Raw genomic sequence first — 17,501 nt, forward strand, 5'->3', positions numbered from 1 at the left:
TGTATTGATCACAGGCACCTTTCAGGGTGGCAGAGGCATTATGCTTCATCAGCTCTTACTCTCAGTCCATGTGCTATGATGGTAGTTTTAGATTGATATTTCTGTCTCCTATAGAATAACTTGATTTTTCTTTAAAAGAGATCAGCAGAATGGTGTTTAAATAGCAAATGTGCATGTCAGTTTGATTATCTGTGCCAGCAAGGCAGGACCCCAGGATCTACTCTGTGCCCTTTCCCCACAAGACCTGGGGCAAATCACTTGATCTGTGTAAATCTCGGCCTGTTGGTAAGAGGGTACCTAATAATTCATTGACTTTATTGGACTTTGGAAGATCCAGTAACATTTATAAATAACATTAATAAAGCTATTTGAGAGTTCCATGAAACTTGCCTGGAAGGTGAGAGGTGTAATATTAAAGATACCAAAAGTGATCATTTAAATTTTGAGTTTGTAACTTTCAAATTTGAGTTGACACTGAGTGAGTTTAATACTTTGAATTCGTATTCTGTAGGAATATGTTTTTAAAAATTTGCTGTAGAGTGTCTTATTTAATAGGACAAAATGATCTTGACTATTACTACTAGGGAATACATGGTATAAATGTGGTTTAATTTTAGCAAGTTGATATACGTTTACTAGATTGGAGGTGGAGAAGAAACTGGTTTGAAATTAACACTTGGTAATTCTATTTAGATGTACCACCTAACAATGGAATTAATAAGGGGTCTGGAATCTGGTAGCTGATGGGTTATATGTTTATTTAAGGCCACATGGCAAACAATGTGCATTTATTTTGCTTCTGTATTAAGATGGATTTCAGTCAAGCCCAATTTAAGCTATGCCTTGTCTAGCAGATGGACCTTTATTTTCTTGTGGAAAAAGGATTGGAGAGAAGACTTTCAAACAGATGACTTACAGAGGATTCTTAAACTGTGAGAATTGGGGTCAGAAATACTGTCTGACACCAAACAATGCTTCTTTCTCCTGTGCATCTTTGAAGCAAATGTACAGCATGTCTATGATTGTTGGTTGTTTCGTGTGCATTTGTTAGACGTCAGAGGTGGTTGGCATTAATATTCCTGGCAGAGAGAGAGGCAGCTCTAGGATGTGTGAACTGCTGATCACTCACGGGGATGCGCTGCCTCTTTAATATCTTGCTTGCAGATGCATTTTCTAGCTGACCACGCTATTAAGAGCTGCTATCAATCACGCAGCCTCCCAGTTCCGGCTGTCGGGAGAGGAGGGAGGATTGGGGAGAGGGGAGGCTGGGCAAGCTGGGAAGGAGATAAAATTGCAGCGGGTGTGTGTGTCTGTGTGGGTGTGTGTGTGTTGTGTGAGAGTGTATGCGCGCGCCCGCGGAGCAGGCCAGTCTCCAGTCCGGGTTTTGCTGGCTGCCACCGCTCCTGGTAGGCTGCTCTTTCTCTCCCAGTGTCTGGGTCACAGGCATGTGGCAGTGTTGGCCCTGCCGCTAGGGCTGAAGGAGCGCCAGCCGGAGCAGCAGTGGCCGCATCCCCCCCAGCTGCGGGCGGGGCCTTGCGCGGTCACTGCCTCCCCGAGCCGCCGAGCCGTGGGGACATGCAACCGCGCAGTGCTGCCCTGCGGCCGTCAGGGCCTCCTTTTGTTTAGCAAGTGCATTTCACGCCCCGAGCCCCCGGCCCGCCCTGCCCCTCCCCGCGGGCCTGAGTTTGCAAGGGCCCAGCACTGGACTAGGACGAGGCCTGCAGACTCAGCTTCTGCCGCTGACCGGCCGCAGGCAAGTGGCCGGGCGCCCTGTGCTGCGAGAGGGACTCGGGTCGTGGGCCAGGAAGTTGGACAAGTGTGTGCGCAGGGGCTCTCCGAGGTGGGTGTGCGGGAGTGTTGTAGCTGACCCTAGAAAGATGAACAACTTGGGTGTTACTAAGAATGATGATGGCTTTTCAGGAATCAGTAATGGGTATTTGTTCTGTCCCACTTTGTTTCTGTTGGGCTTAGTAGTTTTTTAATTGCAAAACTCTAGAAATCCTAATTAAGTAGACCAATTAGAAAACATCTTTAGGGCAGAGAAAACACTATTTTAAAAAAATGTATGTGTGTGCATGTGTGTATTTTTGTCTTCTCTGAAAGGACAGCATTATTGAAGATGAGCAGTGTATAATTCAAAAGTCACTGTTTGATCAGAAACTTCATTGCTTGCTGTGGAGTAAATTTAAGTTTAAAAATAAAATGAATTTGATGGACTTGATTATAAAGTAATTTGGGGCTACTTAGGTGACAAAGACATTATTTTTCTTGGACCAGAATACTATTATTTTGCCAGAGAAGCTAAAATGCAGAGAGAGTTTTGAAGAAGATTGCTTTAGTTTAAATTGTTAAATTTTTTTTGGTTTGAGGTAGTGGCTTCCCCACCCCCTCCCCTTGTTTACTCAAACCTTGACTCTCATTGAAGCTGTGGGGAGACTTGCTTGACCACTTTCTCTTTGCTGCGAAAGAAGTTCTTGTGATGGGTTACTTTGGTTTACTCTCAGTCTTGATGCTTTCCTGGTGCACATGTGCCACTGCTCTCCTCGGGGCATTGTTTGGCTGGGGGCCTCCTCAGCCATATGGAAATTTTAAAAAATGGTATGTGAATGAACACAGGGGTCAACAGAGATTAATTTGTCCTTTTGAAATTGTGTGTCTGTGGGCTTTAAGATTGAGACACTAAGTAAAAGTTGAGAACAGAGTTGACAAAGTCCTTAAAATTCTGTGCCAAAAGTACTATATTGAGTTCCGTTTTTTTTTTCCTTCTTTTTTTCTCTCTAGAAACTCTAAATTTAAAGTAGACATGATTTGAAATCTTACAGACGGGAACAATATCTCATGTAAGCCTGTTGATCTGTGGACAATTATTTCCAGATGCACAACCAACTCTACATTTTTATGCGTGTGTTAGATTTGGTCTCTAAAAGGCAATTGCCTTTCTGAATATTTACATTGCCTAGTAAAATAACACAAGGAAGACATTTTAGAGGCTTAACAGCAACTTCACAATAGTGTGGGAGCAGCTTGTATTTGTTTTTTTCCAACTCTGTGATTTAGTAGTGTTTAAACTATTTTATAAAGATCTCTGGGACCAGTGAAAGGTAGTTTTCAGTCCAGAGCACTTGAGTGCTCATTGTACTCTGGCAGGCCCTGGCGCTTGGCAGGCTTTGCTTGCAGTGTTATTTGATCTGGTTGCATGATAGAATTGACTAAGATTACACTTTTTCCCTCCCCGTGGCTGTTGAAAGTGATGTATCAACGAATCCCGTTCAGTAACATATTTAAAGACTTAACCTACATTCATTCACCCTAATAAGAAGGTTTCCAGAAAAGGCCATTTAGATTTTTGTCTTGTTTTGTGGTTTTGCATTTATGAATTGAGGCGAGAGCTGATGTAATGTAGCTGTACCACTTCCTTTGTGTGTGTACAGGTTTTATAGCTTGTGTTTCTATAGAATATGTTCCAGTCTACATGGTTGTGATTATTTCTGAAATACTTGAATGCATATATATATTTTCAAATTCAGGTACCTTCAGCTGTGTGCCAATTTATTGTTTACACTATAGGTCTGCGGGGGTGGGGAGTGGTGGTGGTTGTGTGATGGTGAACCCCATCAACTTGTCGGTAAGGTTCAGTGAATTGCCTGTGTTATGCAGACTAGCTTTCATTTTAATTAGTGCAACTGTGTACAGCTGTTAGGTCAGAATGTATTGGCTGCTCTTGCAGGGTAGTTTTATCTTACACTAGAGGTTTTATGGACTTGTCTGGCTGTGTTTCTTAATCCCCTTCCTACCACCACCGTGCTTATCATTTTAAGCAAATGATAAAACAAGACAAGCTTTTGTTTACTCATGTAATAGTTTCCTTGTGAGAGAGATATTTTTGGTTTAGAGAAAATTGGTAAACCGTGTAATTTATTGGTAGGTATTACATTTACTATGCTTTTCTAAGGTCAAAGGTTTTTGCTTGCTATTGTGTAGTCTGAGTAGCCAGTGGAGCCATCCATTTTGTAATGACATAGGAAGCCAGTTTTTTTTTTTTTTTAACTGGTTCTTTGTTATTCTAGGATTAGGTTGTAAAACTCAAACAGGAATAAATATTAGCTCAGTGGAGATAACATGGCTAAAATGTTTCCCCGTGTCTCTTACCTCTTGTTACACTGTACCAAAGGGACTAAGGGACTGAGAGAGCCGTTGACTAACAGGAGTTTGGCCATGGGCTGGATGATTAATAGAAGGGTTTAGAAATGTCTCTGTTCAGGGACCTGTGTAGCCACCTTTAAATTTTAAAATGTGTTTTTGGCCCCAAGTTATTGAAAAGTATTTACCTTAAGATTGAGTAGCGTTGAGTCTTTGAATATGAGCCTATGGCAAAGTCAGGCTTTTCAGGCTGTAAAACAGATTATGATATGAATGATGCTTTTTATCAATGATCTGGTCTCCTTACTGTCTGCCTTTGTCTTGAGGAGATAACCACCACAGGCTTCTAAGGCTGTCCACTACATTTTTAAAAAAGGAACAAAAGTCAAAACTAAAATTGACTGAATCTGTTTATACCTAGAGCTAATGTGATGCCTTTTTCAGAGGCCCAGTTTATTGATAGAAGAACATGAGGATGTAATTTTGGGGGCACTGGTAGGGGTAGTGTTGGGCACTGCTTTGGGGGAGGGGAGAGAAAGGGAAGTTCGTCTGGGATGAGATACTTTTTAACTCATTGGAGAAGTGGGCCTTCCTAAAATATCCTGGAATGAGGAAAGGGAGTGCAGCATTTTCTGGAAAATGTGATTTCAATGTAACTTATCTAGAAATTTTTTTCTCTAATTAAATCAAAACATTTAGATTGACAGCAGAGACTGCTGAATCCAAGAACAATAGAGGGAAGTAAGTGTCCTAGATCTAAACAGATTGTTTCCAAATTTCATTTGTATTTCTTTTTTCTAAGGCCATATTTTTTGATTCCAAATATTAATGGTGATTAGGGTCACAGGCATGCCCTCCAAAATCTATTTAATCCTTGATATAGTTGACATACTTACATATTTGTAATGAAAAACAATAGTGTTGACATTTAATTAGCAAGAAAAAAATCAGCATAATTGTACTCAGTTTTTAATGCTATCGCATGGAACTCTGCTGGTGTAATTAATCAGTTTGTTCAGTATAGCTTGGTGGTAAATAACAGACTCCTGAATTGTATTCCTAGTTCCACCGCTTACTCACTGTGAGACCCAAGATAAGTTATTTAGCCTCTTTGTGATTGTGAGGAAAAGGACAAATCTACCTCAGAGGGTGTGCAAAATTCTTAGAAATGTGCCTGGCACGTAATAACAGCTAATACTTAATATAGTGAACACTAATTATGCTCTAGGTACTGTTTTACTTGCTGAAGATAAAAAAAAAAAAAAAAAAAAGACGTCCCTGTCCTCACAGCATTTATATTCCAGTGGAGGAAGACAAAACAAATTGAAAGAAGCATGATGATTTGCGAAATTTCCAAAGATAACTTCTGGGCATGCCAGTGATTTTTAGATGTTTAATATGGGAAGTTTATCATCACTTTTTAAGCCATTATTTTCTTCTTCCTTGATAAAATGTGTTTCTCACACTGCTAGACGATTTGTTAGTCATTGTTAACAATATTTGGCTCAAAGGTGAAATAGAGGAGGAGGAAGAGACTTTTTCTGAGAAAGAAAAATAGAACAGAAAAGAAATTAAAGATAGTGATTTGTCGGTTTAAACACCCAACAGTAGGAGGGGAATGTTGAATCATGGCCCATCCATAAAAGGAAATATTATACAGCCATTAAAAATCATCATGATATAAAAAATATCCTATTGTAAAGCTCACTGGAAAAAACTGTAGACACCAAACTATTTATATTCTATGATTCCTATTATGTGTGCACCCACATTTACCAACAGAGGCTAAGGGAAAAGGTTAGAAAGAAATATACCAAACATTAATAGTGCTAATCTCTGGATGGTAGGATTATGAATGATTTCATTTCCTTACTAGTGTTCTCTCTTTGCATGAATTATTTAATCCTTGCAGGTTTAAATGCCTCTGAGGTATAAGCGAGGAAACAGGTTTAGAGAGGTTAAGCAATTTGACCAAGGCCCCACAGCTAGTGAGTGGTGAGGTCAGGATTCCAAGCCAGAACCTCACCCCCTGTTTTAACTTGACCACCTCTCATCGTTGACCCTTGCAAAAAGGCCTCCCCTGGTGTTCATCCATTTCGGCCCTCCACCCCCCCCCCCCCCCCCCCACCCCGCCGGCAGCTGTGGCCCACATGGCTTTGAGATTTGTTAGTGTTAACCAGAGGGCACTCGCTGTATCTCAAACAGAAGGAGCTAATGCTATGAGGTAATACTTGGATACGTGTAGTTATTGGAAAAGAAAAGCCAATATTCTCACAAGAGGAGGAAGTGTAAGAATGACTAGAGAAAGAGGTCTCAAAGGTACAACAATATAAAGGGGATAAAGGGAGGAGAGCGCTTCAAAGTGGGGTGACAGTACAATCACATGTTCTAGGTATGGGACTAGAGAATGAGAACTGAGAAAACGCTATTCAAAGAAAGTGCCATTTATTTAATCAGGAGTCAGTGGATACCTGAGAATTTGGTGAAAGCAAAGGACGCCAGGAGTTGGAGGATGGGCATTGATGTGTATAAGGTAGTTTGCAGTTGGTAAGAAAATGTTGAAAAGTTTGGCTGTAAGAGAAGGAATGATAGAAGATAGCTAGAAAAGGCTGCAGGTTAATAGCATTAACTGGTTGATGCATTAAGAGGTTAATGGCAGTGGCATTCTGTAGGTAGGATTTTATGATGATTAATATGACTGTTTCGTTCAAGTTTTTGGGATAAAATGAGGTAATGGATATAAATCACTTTAGAAAGTAGAAAACATTGTAATTTTAGAGGATTAATCAGAAGTTCCTTATGAAGAGTTTTTAAGAATATGGTAGGTAAGCATGGGAGATCCCTTATAAAATTATTTATGCCAATAAAGATTTGAAATAATCACTTGGTTCTAAAGATGAACAGTTAGATCTGTTTCTCATGTCTTGTTTTCCACAGTCAGTGAGCTTTTGTAGTTGTGGTTTTAGAAAAGGTTCAGTTTATATGTGACTGTTGGGCTTCAAAGGAACAAAATAGAGTGAATATACTGTGCATTTGAAAAATTGCTTAAGTCAAAAGCCTCCAGATGGTGTGTGCTGTTGTGTTACAGCTGTGTTTACCGCAAGCTCACCAGATTATCTACTAATAATTTAGAAGTAGCTGGTTAGAAACAGTGGTATATTCAAGTCTCTGCTGCTTTTGAACCTCAACAGCAGTAGTGACTTGTATGGCTTTAGTAAAATGCCCGTTGAAATCGCTTAGTTCCTTTTGCATTGCTTTCAAGATTTCTTGTTTGGGTCAGTTTATGCTTTGCACGACAATCAGAGTGCTCACAATACACAAGCAGATAACCAGGTTCTTTTTTGTGATCTCTTAGGAGTGAGATTGGAGAATGGCTCTTGATTATCTTTAAAAATGGCTTTTGTTGTTTTACTAACTTTTTATCTTTTTAAACATTTTTAAGGTATTAAATATATGGAGATGATGTCTTACACATATATAATATTATGTGGTGAGTGTTGTGTTTGTCAGTATAATCAAAAAATAAAAAACAAGACTAAAACCTTTGAATACTCAAATTTACTCCCCAGTCTTCTTTTTTCTCTTATGAAGATTTAATAAAAGTTCTTTTGGAAGGACTCAAATTACTAAATCTTAATTTTTTTGGTCACACATACTACTGTTTATTTCCTTAGTAAAAGTTTGCACAAATTAAGTGTAAAATATAGGAAAATAGTTTGAAACATTATCTAGGATTTGTTTTTTGGTGAGGAAGATTGACCCTGAGCTAACATCTGTTGCCACTCTTCCTCTTTTTGCTTGAGAAAGATTGTCACTGAGTTAACATCTGTGCCAGTCTTCCTCTATTTTGTAAATGGTACATGGCTACAGCATGGCTTGACAAGTGGTGTGTAGCTCCATGCCCAGGACCCGAAGCCATGAACCCTGGGCCCCCAAAGCGGAATGTGCAAGCTTAACCACTTCGCCACGGGGCCAGCCCCTAACTAGGACTTTTAAATATGTGAAGAGGGCAGTAAGAAAGATGTGCATTTATTTATTCATTGATTAAAATTTTATAGAAAAGCGTTTATCTTTTGAACGATTATTTTCTTCTTTTGGTTTTAAGTAATTTAGTTCTTACTGTTGCCCTTTTTGTGTGTGGATATTTTAATAATTAGGAAAATTATGCAAAAGAGTTTTTACCTATCTGTATGTTCTTTGACCACCTACCTAGGCAATCCCTTCTTTCATAGGCACTTTGCTCTTTCCGCACAGCATAATTCTTACATTGAAGAGGTAAGGGGAAATGTTCAGTAGTGGAATGTTCACCCTTATGTTTTTTTTTTTTAAACATGTTAGATGTTCATGGAAGGAAGGGTAGCAATTAGTATTCACTCTTAAGTGTGCTGGGGGCAGGAGCAGTTTGAATTTTGATCTTCAAACGGAAAGGAAGAACAAAAAGTGCTGAAAACATGTAATGTCTAAAGCAGGTGGCTTTTTTGGGAAAAATTATCTTCAGTTTTGCCAACAGGTTTAAGTTGATTGCATAAACATTTAATTATTGGATAAGTGATATTTCATTGTATGTGATACATTAAAACATTAAAAAAATTTAAAACCGCTATTTAATAAATTAATTAAATTAATAGACTTTAATCTTGGTTTTAGTTTTATAGATAAATTGAGTGGAAAGTACAGAGTTCTTATATGCCCCCTCCCACCCAGATTCTCCTGTTAGTAACATTTACGTTAGGGTTCAGTCTTTGTGTAGTATCTTCTATAGATTTTGACAAGTGTTTAATAATATGTATCCACCATTACTGTGTCACACAGAATAGTTTCACTGCTCTAAATATACCCTGTGCTCCTCCTATTCATTCCTCCCTCCCTTCCCCCAAGCCCCTTGCAACCACTGATCTTCATACTGTCTGTCTAATTTTGACTCTTTTACATGTCATATGGTTGAAATCATAGGGTATGTAGATTTTTCAGATTGGCTTCTTTCACTTAGCAATATGCATTTAAGGGTCCTCCATGTTGCTTTGTGGCTTGATAGCTTCCTTTTATCACTGATAATATTTTGTACATTGTTTAGATGTACTGTATTTATTTATCCATTCACCTGTTGAAGTACATATTTGTTCTTCCAAGTTTTGGCATTTATGAATAAAGCTGCTATAAACAGTTGTCTGTAAGTTTTGTATGGAGATAAGTTTTTTTTTTTTTTTTTAAAGATTTTATTTTTTCCTTTTTCTCCCCAAAGCCCCCCGGTACATAGTTGTGTATTCTTCGTTGTGGGTTCTTCTAGTTGTGGCATGTGGGACGCTGCCTCAGCGTGGTCTGATGAGCAGTGCCATGTCTGCACCCAGGATTCGAACTAACGAAGCACTGGGCCACCTGCAGCGGAGCGCGCGAACTTAACCACTCGGACACGGGGCCAGCCCCTGGAGATAAGTTTTTAACTCATTTGCATAAACACCAAAAAGTATGATTTCTGATCATATAGGAAGATATGTTTAGTTTTCTAAGAAACTGCCATACTGTCTTCTAAAGTTTCTGTACCATTTTGCATTTCCAACAGCAATGAATGAGAGTTCTTGTTGCTCCATATTCTTGCTGACATTTGGTGTTGTCATTATTTTGGATTTTAGCCCTTTTTATTTAAAAAATTTTAAAATAACTACTAATTTCTGGTATCAGGTATGTTGTGGTTTTGATTTTCTATCCTATTTCCCATAGAAAGGAGAAATGAAGACCATAAATATATATTACATGTACCTCGTTCTCAATCCCGTAGAAGAAAGGCATAAAGGTGTAAATTTAGGAATAAAACAATCTGATTACACTTTTTTTTTAAATGGGCGTAATTCTGGTACAATAATGTTAGGTTATGGTTCATGTGAACTGTAGTAGTATTAATTTTTTAGTGGTTTCATATAAGTGTTATTTACCCTCAGTTACTCTGTGTTCCTCATTTTGCAAAAGATTTCATTTTATAAAGGGAAAAGGATGAAGCTTTTGAAATAAACTCATTCTACCAAAGGTCCTTATTTGCTGGATATTTATAGATGCAAAGATTTGTATTAATTTTTTTATTGTGAAACCTTTTATTGAATGGTCAAGGCACTCAGAAGTGAGGAAGATTTGATCCTGTCGTTGGAGTTATAATGTATCTAATAATAATTGCAGCAGTGAATATTCGAGGGCTTACTATAGGGCAGATATTGTGCACTTCACTTCTAAGATGAAGCTAGAATTACTTCCCAGCTATGCTTATTTAGAGCATTTTTGACTTTGCATATATCTGGTTACTTATTAGAATTTAATGCCAACTTAACTGCACTCTATACCTACCCAAAGCCTTGGTTGTGACGATGATTTGGACAGGCTCTCTGGTGGTTATGCACTTCATTAATTCCTCTGTCAGGGGTTCTTAACTTTATTTTTTTATTATTTTTTAATTTTTTGGTGTGGAAGATTGGCCCTGAGCTAACATCTGTTGCCAGTCTTCCTCTTTTTCCTTGAGGAAGATTGTTGCTGAGCTAATATCTGTGCCAATCTTCCTTTATTTTGTATGTGGGACCCTGCTACAGCATGGCTTGGTAAGTGTGTGTAGATCCATTCCTGGGATCTGAACGTGAACCCGGGGCCCCCTAAGTGGAGTGTGTGACTTAACCACTATGCCATTGGGCCAGCCCTTAACTTTATTAGGGACTTCATTGAATGTTAGTGCAAGCTATAATTTTTCCCCTCCGAGCAGAGTTTGTGAATGTTTGGCCTACATGTCCACAGTACTCAATTGCAGGTAGTTTATTTTTTTATTTTTTATTTTTTTTTAAGATTTTATTTTTTTCCTTTTTCTCCCCAAAGCCCCTCCGGTACATAGTTGTATATTCTTAGTTGTGGGTCCTTCTAGTTGGGGCATGTGGGATGCCGCCTCCTCGTGGTTTGATGAGCAGTGCCATGTCCTCGCCCAGGATTCGAACTGACGAAACACTGGGCCACCTGCAGTGGAGCGTGAGAACTTAACTACTCGGCCACGGGGCCAGCCCCAATGCAGGTAGTTTAAAGAAGCCCTGAAGCCCATCCGTGGACCTCTCATTAAGAACTCCTGTTCTAGCGAGCCCTAAATCTCTGTTTAGGCAAATAAACAATCCAGACTTTCGCATTTCTTATTTTTGGCAGATTTGCTTTCCTTGAATAGTGTGGTGTGAGGCCGTTGATTTCTGTGGAGCCTGTTGGAGCTTGCTGTGTTTGTGTGTCCTGAATGGTTTATCCAGGGGTTCCTGAGGCTGCTATTCTCCATGGCAGACTGTCTTTATGAGGACCCAGAGGAGAAACTTTTAGCTCTTAGCAGAAAGAACTGACCTCCTGAGACTGTGGTTTGTTTTTAGCTTATGGATTTAGAATCCTGTGACTGATCAAGTTTCCTTTGAGCTATTTGCTTATAAAATTTTGGCTACATCTAATAAAAGGTGTAAAATGAACTTAATACCTCATTCATGGTTTCATCTTTTCAGTCCCCTTTCCCTCTGCAATTTTCCTTTGTCCCAAGGGAAAGAGAAGCAATATAATATAGTAAGACTACAGGCTCTGTAGCCTCATGACCAGGGAGACTTGCCGTGTGTGACCTCAGGAAACCTGTTTCACCCCTGTGTGCTCAGAGTCATCTTCTGTAAATCATTCCTACTTTGTGTGGCAAATATAAGGGTAAAATGGAAAGCTCTTAGAGCAGTACCTGGTACAGGTAAATGCTGAATAAATCTTACCTATTGTTATCATCCCAGTTTCCTCATCTATTTTAAATTTTATTTTATGCTGTGTGAATCTCAGTAAGCTGCCGTAAGTAAGCCATTTTAAAAGTAAGCCATCCTTTAAATCTCCCCTTTCCTCTGCTTATTTTTTTTTATACAAAGGTTTAATTTCTGCCTGAAGATATTCATTAAAGAAGTTATGTAGGAGAGTGCTATGGTCTGAATTGTTTTCCCCAAAATTCATATATTGAAGCTCTAACCCCCAGTGTTTTGGTATTTGGAAGTGAGGCCTTTGGGAGGTAGTTAGGTTTAGATGAGGTCACCAGGGTGGGGCCCCACCGTGAGAATGGTGTCTTTATGAGAAGAGAAAGGGACGACAGCTTGCTCTCTCTTGTAAGGACACAGTGAGAAGAAGGCAGGGAACCGAATTGGCTGGAACCTTGGTTTTGGACTTTCTAGCCCCCAGAGCTATGGGAAATAAATTCCTGCTGTTTAAGCCACTCTATCTATTGTATTCTGTTGTAGTAGCCTGAGCAGGACTAATAACAGAGAGTAAATTTCATACATGCAGAGTAGAAGGTGATCAATAGCTCATCACAGAGATGGAGCTTTTTGAGAGTGAAGTGGGGATTATGCTTCACTTTGCAGAAGGCTTTACGCCTGCTGATGAACAGCCTTCCCTGACTTCTGGTTTGGTCCTCACAGCTACTTTATGAAAGAGGCAGAGCAGATGCTGGCTTCTTAGGTTACAAAATTAGAGAAGCTAATTGAATTGCCTACAATCACAGTTTCCATTTTGGAAGTGGCTAAGCCTCTTCTGTTTTCTGACTTCTATATCCATTGTTTTTTCCATGAACACCTTAACATTGTCAGTTCAGTCTTCTAATCCTTTCACTTAGAAGAACATCACCTTTATTTTTAGTCTTTGTAGGGATATTATTTTCAAAGTGGAGAAATCTCTCAGTTTTTACATTTCGACATGGGAACTGAAACGTAAGTGGTGAAATTGTTGAATTTGTCTTTCCTGTCTCAGGGAGAAAATAGAATTTATGAATTCTTTGGCCCGATGGTTAGATGTGAAGTATAAAATTTCTGTGAAGTATCATAACTCTAAGAAATGTGATATACCTGAATTAGTACTTAGGACGTTTTATCCTTTTATTTTGGTGCAGGTATTGGTTTTCCATTTTAGTTTTGCTGATGAGTGTCCAGAATGTAGAAGTTATTTGGAGCTATCCACAGTCAAAAGATTGATACTCATTTTAGTCACGGTGATTTGAGTATGTCTTTTATTTTTTTAAGATTGGCACCTGAGCTAACATCTGTTGCCAATCTTTTTCCTTTTTTTTCCTTCTTTGTCTTCTCCCCAAAGCCCCCCAGTACATAGCTGTATATTATTAATTGTGGGTCCTTCTAGTTGTAGCATGTGGGACGCTGCCTCAGCACGGGCTGATGAGTGGTGCCACGTCCACGCCCGGGATCTGAACCGGCGAAACCCTGGGCCGCCGAAGCAGTGTGCGCGGACTTAACCATTTGGCTATGGGGCCGGCCCCTAAATTTGTACTTCTATGAGTAATAATGTAACTTAACTATATGCTTTACTATTAAGTCTATGGTTGGCTTAAGGTATTCAAGTCCACGTTTTGTTTATAGTGGTCTGACATAGGGGAGTTAACTTCAGCCTGGGGTTATTAAATCCTTCAGAGGCTGATGACTTCCTTCAAGGTATGATAAAGCAATTATGAATATGGTGTGAAAATAGGATGTAGTCTCTTTCAGTATATTATCTTGAGAATTTGCAACTTTCCCAGAGCATTGTTTTTTCATTTTGTGTACTCAAAATATGTTAGATGTTTGCCATTTTCAGCAGTTTGTGTTAAAGAATTTTTCATTTGCTAATTGAAAGGTAGCCAGCATTTATGGGTCTCAGATTAGGGAAATTTCTCAGTGTTGATTCTCAGCTTGTTCATAAAATTCAGGTGGGCCTTTAAGGCTGCTGGGCAATCATATTTTATTTTCGTAGTCCATTCACTTGCCTAGTTTCCTAGATGACTCTTTCATACTTTCTCCCTTTATACTTCCTCCCTGGCTTCATGCTGGGCTTCCTGCTTCAGTAAGAAAAGTCAGAGTAGTCAGAAGAGAACTTCCACAGACTCCCACTGCCACATTGACCTACCTTGCTGCTCAGACTCTGCCCTCCTGGCTGTGTGTAGATAGAGTGGTTGTTCTTGGCTCTCCAAGGCAGGTCCAGCCCATCCTGCCACTCTGAGATGCCACCCCCTGCCCTGTCACATGGTAGTTTTCTGTCTCATATCATTAATATTTCAGATTCTACTGGATCCTTCCCAACATCATACATACATACTTAAAACAATCTTAAAACAAATGCATCTTAAAACAAATACAAAACCAAAACCCCCCTTTCTGACCCTACTTTGCTTGCTAGCTATTGCTTATTTCTTGGCTCCCCTTTATAGCAAAACATCTCAATAAGAGTTTTCTGTACTTAAGGTCTCCAGTTCTCTCCTCTCTCGAATCCATCACCCATCGTTTCAGGGAAGCTGTTCTTGTGAAGATTACTGAATCCTCTGCACTGCATATTCCCTTTGCCTGGGATGTATTTCCCGAGGTATCTGTGTGGCCTCACTTTCAGGTCTCAGTGAGGCTCACCTTGACCCTTGGTCTCTACTCCAGTTCCCCTTACCCTGTTCTGTTTTCCCCCTACGGCTTCGTCTTCTCACATACTATCAATTTTCATGGCTTATTGTCTTGTTCCTTCCACTAGATTGTAAAGTCCTGAAGGGCAGGGATTTTTAACTGATGTGTCCCCCGCATGTAGAACAGTAACTGGCACATAAATAGGTATCTGATAAATATTTGTTGAATTTCTACGCCATGGCCTGGGACTCATAGCTTTAAAAATTAGCTAAATGAATATAACTAAAAATTTTATCTCTAGTCCACACCTACTTGGCTGCCTTCTTCACATCTCCACTTGGATGTCTAATGAGCATCTAAAACTTAACATGCTCAAGTGGAACTTCTGATGTTTTCCCCTACACCACACATGTGGAGTGTTTATTTTTTAACTTCTTCAACTAGTAGGATTTTACTTGTCAGCTCTTTTCTTTGGTGTATAAATTGTACCACCTGGAATGCCAGAGGTAGACTAGAGCAATCTTGAGTTACTTAGTTTCATCTGGCACTGTTAAAGCAGTTTCATTTTTGAACATTGATGAAAATTCTAAACAGTTGTGTACTAATGAAGTCAATGTCCATTATTTAATTCATTTTAATTTAATAACTTTTTCATTGTGGACTCTCTAGAACCATTAGTATTTTATTGCTTGATACTTGGACATATGGTTTTAGCTTTCAAAGTAAGGAATAAAAATATTTGTTATTGAAACTTTGATTTTAAAAATATTTTAATTGCCATGTACTTAGCAAACAAAGTATTTTTTTAGAAAGCCTTTCTAAGTGTAGTGGGTAAACTATTGAATCAGGAAATGTATACTTAAAAATTGCTTTCTGGGAGGATCAAATTAGCCCTCTTAAAATCCAAACTTGAAATGTAGGGTTTTTGAGAGACACGGACTCAATGGCGTCTCCTCCGTAAATGCTGATCAGGTCACACAGCATCGTAAGGACAGAGGGAGCTGTCTCCATACTGGAGTTAAGGTGGCAGTTACGTTTGCTATCTACCAGTAAGTTATTAGGTTTCTTGCCCCTGAAACTCTTTCAAATTGTGTTTTGATAGTTTACAGGACAGAGAGATCAAAGGAACTTGCACTAATGTTTCTCTTTTTTTTGGAACCAGCAAGGCAGCGGAACAATCCTGTTTAGTCTAATTTAGTGCGGTTGTGTTGTAAAGGGAACCAGATTGTGATCAGACCATACCAAGACAACCCAGTTGATCAGTGAAAAAGTTGGTTGGTATTTGGTAGGTGGGGAAAGGAGGAGGAGTTTTCCTGAAGTTTCTACTTTTTAACTAATTGAGTTTCCTTTATGCATCTAGTGCGTTAATGCAGGATTTGTTTTTAATAGTCATTTACAAAAAGTTTAGTATGTGGTAGTTCTGTGATGAGCTATAAAGATAGAGATACAGTCGTTGGTTTACAAGTCTGATAATAATCGTCTGTCTTTTGCTTAGCACTAGGATACTCTCAACTTAATCCTCAGCATAATCTCTTGAGGTAGCACTGTAATCCCATTTAACAGGGGAGAAAATAGCTGAGAGGTCAAGTTGCCTTACTCACTGCCCCTCAATACCTAGCTTGATTTCCTTGCCTGATGCTATCTTCACTACATCACAGCCTCCAGACTTATGGAATAGATGAGAAAGACAGCAAAAGTAGACCCTTGGGAGAGAGATTTCTATAGACCAAATGTGATTGAGTGTGTAGAGGTAGAGAGAGGGAGGGAGAGGAACCTTATTCATTGAATGTGGTTAATTTGAGTAAATGACTTGACCTTAGAGTGGATCTTTAGAAGGTTGGTTTTGATCATATCTAAATATATCTAATTCTTCTTTGTGTCGGGATGTATTAGGAGAATTGTTCTAAGAGGCAAGATAATTTCACTGGACTTTTTCCAATAATATATCTTTGACATGAAAAATTTAATCTGATTTCAGTTTTTCAGTTTATCAGGGGATTGTTAGTTTGGTCTCCCAGGGTTTGAGTTTTAAAATAAAGGTGTCAGGGAGAGAGTGTTCGGTATCTGCTTTCTTTTTTCTTTGAGAAAGATTAGCCCTGAGCTAACATCTGCTGCCAGTCCTCCTCTTTTTGCTGAGGAAGGCTGGCCCTGAGCTAACATCCGTGCCCATCTTCCTCTGCTTTATAGGTGGGACGCCTACCACAGCATGGCTTGCCAAGCTGTGCTGTGTCCGCAGCTGGGACCCGAACTGGCAAACCCCGGGCTGCCAAAGTGGAACGTGCACACTTAACCGCTGCGCCACCGGGCCAGCCCCAGTATCTGCTTTTTTTTTTTTTTTTAATTTTTATAGAGTTAATCATGGGTTACAGTCTTGTGAAATTTCAGTTGTACATTAATGTTTGTCAGTCATGTTGTAGGTGCACCCCTTCACCCTTTGTGCCCACCCCCCACCTCACCTTTCCCCTGGTAGCCACTAATCTGTTCTCTTTGTCCACATTTTTAAATTCCTCATATGAGTGGAGTCATACAGAGATTGTCCTTCTCTATCTGGCTTATTTCACTTAGCATGATTCCCTCAAGGTCAATCCATGTTGTTGCAAATGGGATGATTTTCTTCCTTTTTACGGCTGAGTAGTATTCCATTGTGTATATATACTGCATCTTCTTTATCCAGTCATCTGTTAATGGGCACTTAAGTTGCTTTCGCATCTTGGCTATTGTAAATAATGCTGCAGTGAACATTGGGGTGCGTGGGACTTTTGGAATTGCTGACTTCAAGCTCTTTGGATAGATACCCAGTAGTGGGATAGCTGGGTCGTATGGTAGTTCTATTTTTAATTTTTTGAGGAATCTCCACACTGTTTTCCATAGTGGCTGCACCAGTTTGCATTCCCACCAGCAGTGTATGAGGGTTCCTTTTTCTCCACAACCTCTCCAACATTTGTTACTATTAGTTTTAGTTATTTTTGT

At 39.3% G+C, this 17,501-nt stretch overlaps 1 protein-coding gene across 6 annotated transcripts in view; it reads left to right on the plus strand.

Moving 5' to 3' along the window:
- RERE (arginine-glutamic acid dipeptide repeats) overlaps positions 1-17,501 on the plus strand; it is a 403,675-nt gene that overhangs the window by 95,492 nt on the left and 290,682 nt on the right. For 2 of the 6 annotated variants that reach the window (XM_044769614.2, XM_070511162.1), the window contains exon 1: positions 1,440-1,840. The exons of 3 other annotated variants lie outside the window; for them this stretch is intronic. The gene's annotated coding sequence lies outside the window, so the exon portion shown is untranslated. Of the gene's footprint in view, positions 1-1,439; positions 1,841-17,501 lie in introns of those variants that run through there. One more of the 6 variants, XM_070511160.1, reaches the window with a different exon arrangement.

This window comes from Equus asinus, chromosome 5, assembly GCF_041296235.1.
Source record: "Equus asinus isolate D_3611 breed Donkey chromosome 5, EquAss-T2T_v2, whole genome shotgun sequence".
NCBI classification, from domain to species: Eukaryota; Metazoa; Chordata; class Mammalia; order Perissodactyla; family Equidae; genus Equus; species Equus asinus.